At 40.2% G+C, this 8,525-nt stretch overlaps 1 pseudogene; it reads left to right on the top strand.

The window, feature by feature from the left end:
* The window catches only part of LOC134221849 (serine protease easter-like), a 10,044-nt pseudogene extending 2,237 nt beyond the window's left edge, over positions 1-7,807 (top strand).
* Positions 7,808-8,525: the final 718 nt, after the last annotated feature.

The following is an 8,525-nucleotide window of genomic DNA, read 5'->3' as shown; positions in this document are numbered from 1 at the left end:
CGAAGTTACGCGTATTGGTTGTATTTGTGAAAAATCTTTATAAAGATCTCCGGTGGAATTCCTGAAGGAACTCTTAAATTTCTAAAAAAAAATCCAAACAAAATTATGAAGCAACTTTCGAAGAAATTCCTACGCGAATTTTCAAAACCTTAGAAAATTTTCCGAAGGAATTTGTAAAGGAATTACAAAACGAATCTTCAAAGGAATTTTCGAAGGAATATCCGAAAAAATTACCAAAATATTTTCCGTAGATATTTCTAAAGGAGTTTCAGAAGGTATTTCCGGAGAATGTTTAAAAGGAATTCGTGAATATATTTCAAAATGAATGATTCGAAGAATTTCCTAAAGAATTCCAGGAGAAAGTTTCTGAAGTAATTCTTAAAATTCATTCTATTCTGATTTATCTCCGAAGTTGTTTCCTGAGGCTTTTTCAAATAAATGCCTGGGTGAATTTCTGAACGAAATTTTGAAGCAATGCCCTAAAAAACAGGACAGGGAACTCTCGCCATCAAATGCAGGGAAAACCACAGAGCTTCACTTCGCGACACTTCATTCACTTCTGTCTTCATTCTCTTTTAAAGCTAGTTAACCTGGAATTTCTTGTAGAAATCTAGGATTTTTTTCGGATTTTTTTCGAAATTCTATCTGGAGTTTCTTTCTTAATACCTTAAGAAATTGCTTAAAAATGCATCCAGGAAACTCCTTTGGAAATTATTTTAGGAATTCCTTCAAAAATACCATTGGACATTAAAGTGGGGCGTCATGGTCATTTTTTCAAATCAATGGTTTTTCGAAGCCATTCTGGGTCCTGAACAACTGTGCAGAATTTGGGACTGATTGGTTGCTTTTTCGCTTTCCGCATCGCGTATGAAGTTTGTATGGAAATTAGTATGGGAGAACGTATATTTTTACATTTCTACTACTAGAGGTTTCAGTTCAACGTAAACCAAGTGAGACATTGTTTTAAAGTAAACCCAAAGGATGCCGAAAAACTTTGCTGAAGAAGGCACGTTGCTGGAACGTCCACGAAAAAAGTTATAACGTTTCGAAGATTGAGTGTTCAAACCATATGCAAAAAATCGTTTATTCTGCCAGCGCTTGAACTACGTAGACCAATAATTTAACTGAGGTTATTTCAAAATAATTGTTCTTATAGGGTTAAGAACTCATGGAGCTATCCTGAATTATTTCACAAAGATAAAAACCGACAAGAAGAAAGGTGGGTTTTGCCTTCGATAACCATAGGTCGTCCTGAGTGCTGGCAGAAACATTGATTATGGTTTGAAAAATCAATTATCGAAACGTAATAACATTTTTGTAGACCTTCCACAGTACCTTCTTCGGAAAATCTTCGCATCTTCCAGACTATATGCTAACGTATTGAGTCACGTGATTGATGATAAATTGAAGCCGCTAATAGCAAAAATGTGAAAAGTAAGTTTTCCCATACTAATCTCCATGTAAATTTAAAACGATCGGCATGCGATGTCGCCACCAATCGAGCCCATATTTTGCACAGTTGATAGGGGTCCCAAAAAGTTTTAGAAAAACTTTGATCTCACTTGATCGGACGAAGTTTGCGTTTTTCCATACAACTGCGTCCCACTGTATTGGACATTCTTTAAAATATTCCTCCAGAAATTACTTTACGAATTCGTTTCGAAAACTTCTTCAGTTTTTTTCAGTTCCTTCATGAATTCAATTTTCAAGGGTTGATTCGAAGATTCTTTTTGGAGCTCTTTTAGAATTTCCTACAGGAATTCCTCCTCAAAATTCACCAGAAATTATTTTGGGAGCTCCTCCAGGAATTTCTACTATTGCCTTGCTACAATAGATGGTAGTATCATCATTATCCTTCAGGAATTTCTACTAGGATTATTAAAAAAAAATAATTTGGTACATATTTCAAACCTGGATCTACCAATACTTTACTCGACATTGTCTGACTTAGACCTGAAAAAAAACCCGTCATCAATTCTGACCATACTCCATAGAATATGTCTAAAACCTCATTAACTCAATATCACTCAATACCTCGGGAGAATTCTGAGGATAGTGGAAACTGGGGAAAACAGTAATTAATGCCACTAGCTAATAAATTTAGACTACACACAATAATGTCATCCCTACATGAATGATCATAACAATTTAGTAAATTATTTTGTAATATTTACCCAAATTAAAATATATTATATGTCTATAATGAATGATATTATATTAATAAGCGCGCATGAATTTGAAATTTGCTGCAAGTTTATTTTATTATTATTAGAGTTCATTTTTTTCATTTTATGTCACTGTAACAAATAAACATTGTTTCTCATCAATTCGAGGCCATTTTATTTCAAAGAAAATTTTCTGCGGCCCAACCTGCAGACGGTGCACCTGAAGCGTCTAACGCAAGACCCGATGATAAGTTTTGGGTGTATTTGACCAAAATTTCACCTGAAGTGTCCGAGTATGATGTGCAAAACCTTGCTAGCGAGCGTTTACAGACAAATGATGTGGTAGTCAAATCACTTGTGCCTAGAGGAAGGCCGCTTGCCACGTTATCGTATGTGTCGTTTAAAATCGGAGTTCATAAGGATCTCAAAGCCCAGGCGATGGACCCCGCTACTTGGCCTCAACAAATTCAGTTCCGTGAGTTCATTGACAATGAAGTTGATGTTCGATATTTGAAACCGACTCAGCGCCAGGATCCGGGAGCTACTACCTCGAACCCATTGCAGCACCGACCCAATCAACAAATGCCGATATAGATGCTAACTCCTTATTTCATCGTCACACATATCATTCCGACTCTAGTTCCAAATATTTGACGATCTACTACCAAAACGTGAGAGGCATCCGAACTAAGACGCACGAGTTGTTTTTGTATCTATCGTCGTGTGATTATGACATAGTAGTGCTCACTGAAACTTGGCTGCACTCTAACATCTCTAACTCAGAACTTGCTTCCAATTACTCCATATTTCGATGCGACCGAAACCATGCTACTAGCAACCTTCATTGCAGCGGCGGCGTTCTAATAGCGGTGAAAGCCACATTGAATTGCAGGTCAGTAACGATAGAAAGCTGTGACAACCTTGAGCAGTCGGTTAAACTGCAAAACTCAACCGTATTTGTGTGTGGGATTTACCTGCGCCCAACTCGCAACCTTCATTGTACTCCACGCACTCCACCGCAATTCAGCAACTATGCGAACGGGTTTCAGACTCCGACACGATCGTTGTGCGGGGGGATTATAATCTACCCCAACTGATCTGGGAGGGAGATGAAGATGTCAACTGCCTGCTGCCTTCTAATGCCTCCTCCGAACAGGAAGTCGTTTTAGTTGAAACGATGGTTGCTTCGGAACTACATCAGATCAACAGCCTTTCGAATAATAATGACCGCCAGCTAGACCGGGCGTTTGTTAGCGAACCAAGTGATGTTGAGCTAATTGTACCCCAGCTGCCTCTCCTCAATATTGACACACATAATATGCCATTTGTTCTTCGCATTGACATCAATGACGCACATTTGACTAGTGGAAGCTCGGATCAAACTAACAATTACGATTTTCAACGCTGTAACTTTGGTGAGCCTGTACAATGTTGTTTCTGCATGATGGGGCAGCGATGTGCTGCCAAAAGGAGCAGACAAATGGTAGGTACGTTTACGATATTCTGTATAGAATCCAGATGAACATGTCCGCGCAGACAACGAAAACGACCCGCATACAAGCATCCATAGTGGAGAACTGAGCTACAGCATCTTCGCAATGTTGTCCGCAAGTCTCGTAAGCGTTATTTTCGAGCCCGTACGCTAGAAAACCATAGCAACCTCCGTTCATTAGAAGCCTTTTTCAAGGAATGCCAAAATGAAGCATTTCGCTGTTACATTGCCCGTATTGAGACGACAGCAAAACAAGATCCAACTTCTTTTTTGAAGTTCATACGGAATCACAAACGATCGAAGCAATATCCCGCTGAAATGTCCTTCAGAGACACTGTGGCTGATTCTTCAGAAGGAATCTCCAACCTGTTCGCCGATTTTTTGAAAATGTACATAGTACTAACACGCAACAGTTCTCACCTGACAGCCTCAGAAATTGGCCAGTTTTCAACATAAATCCTCCGCTCTTTGACGTAACCCAGCAAAATGTGTCATCCGTCTTGGAAAAACTAGATGTATCGAAGGGTCCGGGAACAGATAATATTCCACCGCTGTTCTTAAGAGAGTGTGCTGAGTCCCTGCAAATACCACTAACAATGATTTTCAACAGATCGCTTCGCAGCTGCACTTTCCCAAAACTGTGGAAGACTGCATCAATCTGCCCGATTTTTAAAACCGGTTTTAGTAACGCTATTGAGAATTACCGTGGAATTTCTATATTATGCTGTTTGGCCAAGGTTTTCGAAGAAATATTTTTTTTTTTTTTTTTTTAATCTTTATTTAGGTGTTTTTAATTCCAGATTAAGTTCAACACCTTCGAAGAAATAGTTCACAATGCCCTGTACACCATCTCACAACCAATGATATCAGAGTTTCAACACGGATTTATCAGGAAGAGATTGACAACAACGAACCTCATGGAATTTACAAGCCTTCTGTCATCTGAAATTGAGAGTAGACACCTAGTGGATGCCATTTATCTCGACTTCTCCAGAGCATTTGATTTCCGTATTGGATCACCGAATGGTTACGTTCTTACTTGTCAGGCGCAAGGCTTTTGTCAAGATTAACGGCACACGTTCGCGTGTATTTTCTATCAAGCGGAGGAAGTATTCTGGGCCACTTATCTTCGTATTGTTTATCAACGATATCGCTTTCGACTGAAATCGGGAAAACTGCTATACGCCGACGATCTAAAAATGTAGGGAAGAGCAAAACGCCCCCCGAGGCAAAACGACTTTCGGGTATTCACTTATATTTACCATGTTTGAGATAGCCTTAATAAACAGACGTGAAATTATGTAGGTTCAAAAAAGTGTCAAAATAATACATAGAATGAAAGAAAACTGAAATTTTCCACATTTATGAAACATCTAACATTTCGGCGAGGCAAAATTCCTACTGGAACTATCCTACAATGTACTTGCGTCTCCGCACATCCATACCAGAATGCTGATGTGCCGACGCGTGGTACGTTGTCTCAAGAGCTGCCGGCAAAAAGGCGTTTTGCCCCACGAGTTTTCCGTCAACGAAATATCACCACTTTTTTAAATGTGAATTTTATCAATATGATTGAGATTTCTCTAATTTTAATATGTCATCCCCTAGCTATATTGTTTAACGTTGCGAGGAAAAAACACCCATGAAAATCGTTAAAGCTAAGGCATACAAGCAGTCTATGCTTAGCTAGGGCATAGACTTAGCTTTCCCTATAGAGTTATAAAGTCTCATCTTGACTGCTGCGCGTTTCAGGCCGATATCAAGGAGCTGCAGTGGTGCCTTGAGAACGGATGAAACTGAACATCGCAAAGTGTAAGTCCATCACATTCTCTCGCCGTCACTCACGAATATCTTTGAATATTCAATCGGAGCGGAACGCTTGGAGCACGCTTAGCTGGAAACCTGGACTCCTCCCAGTTGCTGAATAACGTTTCGTTTTATGCTCCTTCTCGTCAGCTGCGTGAGCGCGAGCTACTATTCATAAGACGCCATAGAACTTCCTACGGATTCACCAACGCCATTGATAAATGTCTTCGTTCTTTCAATATAGCGCAGTATTCGATTTTAACTTGTCAAAATCTGTTTTTAAAAATAGGATTAGGGTTTTAGATTAGGATACAGTCTGTGGAATTAAGTGTAACATTCGAGACGGTGATTAATAAAATAAAAATTAAAATTATTTTTCCATTTCGACTTTAAAATGTGGCTCACAACCGGACACTGAATTTTGTTTGGCCAAAAATCAAAGCTTCATAATAGTAGCTGTAAAATGTTTACGTTTAGATAAAACTTTATAGTTACTCAGGAGAAAAGATAACTACGGTCTCTAGCTTTCCATTGGTGTTCATGTCACTTCACAATATTTACTTGAGAAAAAGTTTGGGGCGAAATGCACAACCAGGCCTACAACCGGAGACTACTCTTTTTTTTTTGCTGAAATTTATAACATTCGCATTAGGGTGCGGCCAGAGTAGACGCAAAATGCGAAGCGAAGCGAAGCGTCCATACGATTTGGCAGCTCCTTATTATTGATTGTTATTCCTTTGCGTGTAATTTTCGCGCGGCGTTGCGTAGCCGCGTCTACTCTGGCAGGCACCTTAATCACTTTAACTAAAACCGACAATTTCACTTCTTCCCTTTCCAGGCAATACAATGCAACCTGCATCAACCGAAACGTGCCGCCGGGCGTTGCATCCTGGTAAAGAGTGCCCACTCGTGCTTGCCACTATCCGAAAGGAGCACCTCCACAGAGATGACATCAATTTCTACCAAAGCGAATGCGGAAAGTTGAATCGAAGAAGTTTGGTGCTGCCCAAGCCATTCCAGCGGCACAGCATCACCGTCGTCGTCGCATCCACGGAAGAGTCCGGTTCTCGTTTGACACTTCAAATCGTGTGATGGAACGGCAACCTGGAGCAATGGAAGCTGCTGCCCACGCCGGGGATTGCGGAGTGCAACCGAGCTATCAGTTGTTCGGGGAAAATGTTACCAAATTGGACGAGCAACCGTGGACGGCTTTGGTGCATTTTGGGAATATGTAAGTGGATGAAAAATAAGTTTTAATTTGATTTCAAACTTTAATATTTTTCAGCTTACGAAACTACTTTTGAATGTGGAGGAGCATTATCAGCTCTCGCCACGTGCTGACGGCGGCTCACTGCGTGAACGATAGAGCCAAGGGAGCAAGTAATGCGAGAAAGACATCTGTTATGTTGGTGAGTTAACTAATCTGGTTTTAACAGTCTAACAGTTCGTTCTGGGAGTGGGAACCGAATCTACAGTAGATTGTATCGCCGTCCAAGACTATAACGAGTTCTACTGCGGATCCGGCGATAGATATTCCGGTGGAAAAGGTGTTCGTCCATGAACAATACGCACGTCATCATAGACCGAGGAACGATGTGGCACTTCTGCGTTTAGCTCAACCGGTTACTACAACAACCTGGATACGTCCGGTTTGTCTTCCGGAAAGGCCAGTGCTCCCAGCATCGGATGAAGATCTCATTCTTGCCGGGTGGGGCAATAATGGATGTGGTACGTCATTTTCATTCTTGTACAGATGACTTTGTGTTTGGTTTTATGTATTCGAACCGGACTAAGATTGATTTGGAAGAAAAGTTGGTCACAAATATCACTTATATTGTATTCATTCTCCCAAACAGGTTTCAACAGCCGCTACAAGGTTCGCTCTAGACTGAACGCACTGAAACAGGACCAATGTAGGGGTTATCTTCCTCCAGGGTTCGCCGTGGACGAATATCTCTGCACAGCCCCGTCACCGAAGGTGAGAAATGCCATGCTGATTCGGGCGGAGCGGTGACCCGTACTGACAGGTCGAAGGAGTGGGCATTGACACGAAGTGGCCGGCATATTGAACCACATGGTGGAGTGCCAGGAGAGTCGACCGATTGGTGTTCACCAGCGTTGGTCAATACTTGGAATGGATTGTTGGGAAATTAGAAAAATAAAGATGTTTTAACCGAGCTTGAGGGCTGGTTTCTTTTTATTTCTTATGCATGTAGTTCAGAGGGTGTCTTTCGAAAGGCCGAAACACATAAGGCTGAATGTTTCACAAGGGTGCAAGTATCAAAAGAATGTTAAGATCAGAAGGCTATAATGTATCTAAAGGCTGAAATTGGTGAGATGCAATGAATCCTATCCATATGATAGAGCACAAGTTGAGTGGTTGAAAGTGAATGAGTAAAAATAAAAAAAAATCAGAAAGGTCAATAAACCTCATTAGGGAAAAAGATCATATTTTTTCAATCATTTAGCATTGCCACCATTTTTGAAAAAAAAGGCAAAACCCTGAATAATCCACCTAGCGGTGATGGCGCCTTTCTCGCGCAAAAGGTAAATGTAGCCTTTACGCTCACCTCGATGATGTATAAGAAAAGCAAAACAGTTACAATCTAATGTTATGATAGAAAATTTACACTAGTAGACGACAGATGGCTCTTCCAAAAGTTTCGAATTACCCATATTCGAATTTTGACTTTCAGACAATTTCATAGTACTGTGAAACTGAACGAAGAGCATACTTACGCCTGAATGCGTGCAACAAAATCTTTATAGTACGATGAAACTTTAATGGGAGCAAGCATGGATAAACTTTAAAAATATTCATAGATGCAAGGCATTTTCATAACACATTATTGTTCTATGTGACTATGTCTCATCACTATTTTAATATTATCTATTTTTACAATTTGCAATTATTATGAAATTCAATAGTGATCAACAGGTTTTAGTCTTTTGCGGATGCAACTTGTTGCAAGAAAATCGTTAAGAGTTTCTATGAAAATTTACAGTTTTTATGGCATTTTGTGCACACACACACGCACACACATACACACACACACACACGC

Source organism: Armigeres subalbatus, chromosome 3 (assembly GCF_024139115.2).
Source record: "Armigeres subalbatus isolate Guangzhou_Male chromosome 3, GZ_Asu_2, whole genome shotgun sequence".
Lineage (NCBI taxonomy): Eukaryota > Metazoa > Arthropoda > Insecta > Diptera > Culicidae > Armigeres > Armigeres subalbatus.
Note: the sequence above shows the minus strand (reverse complement) of the source record. Positions and strands in the feature narration are given on the sequence as shown.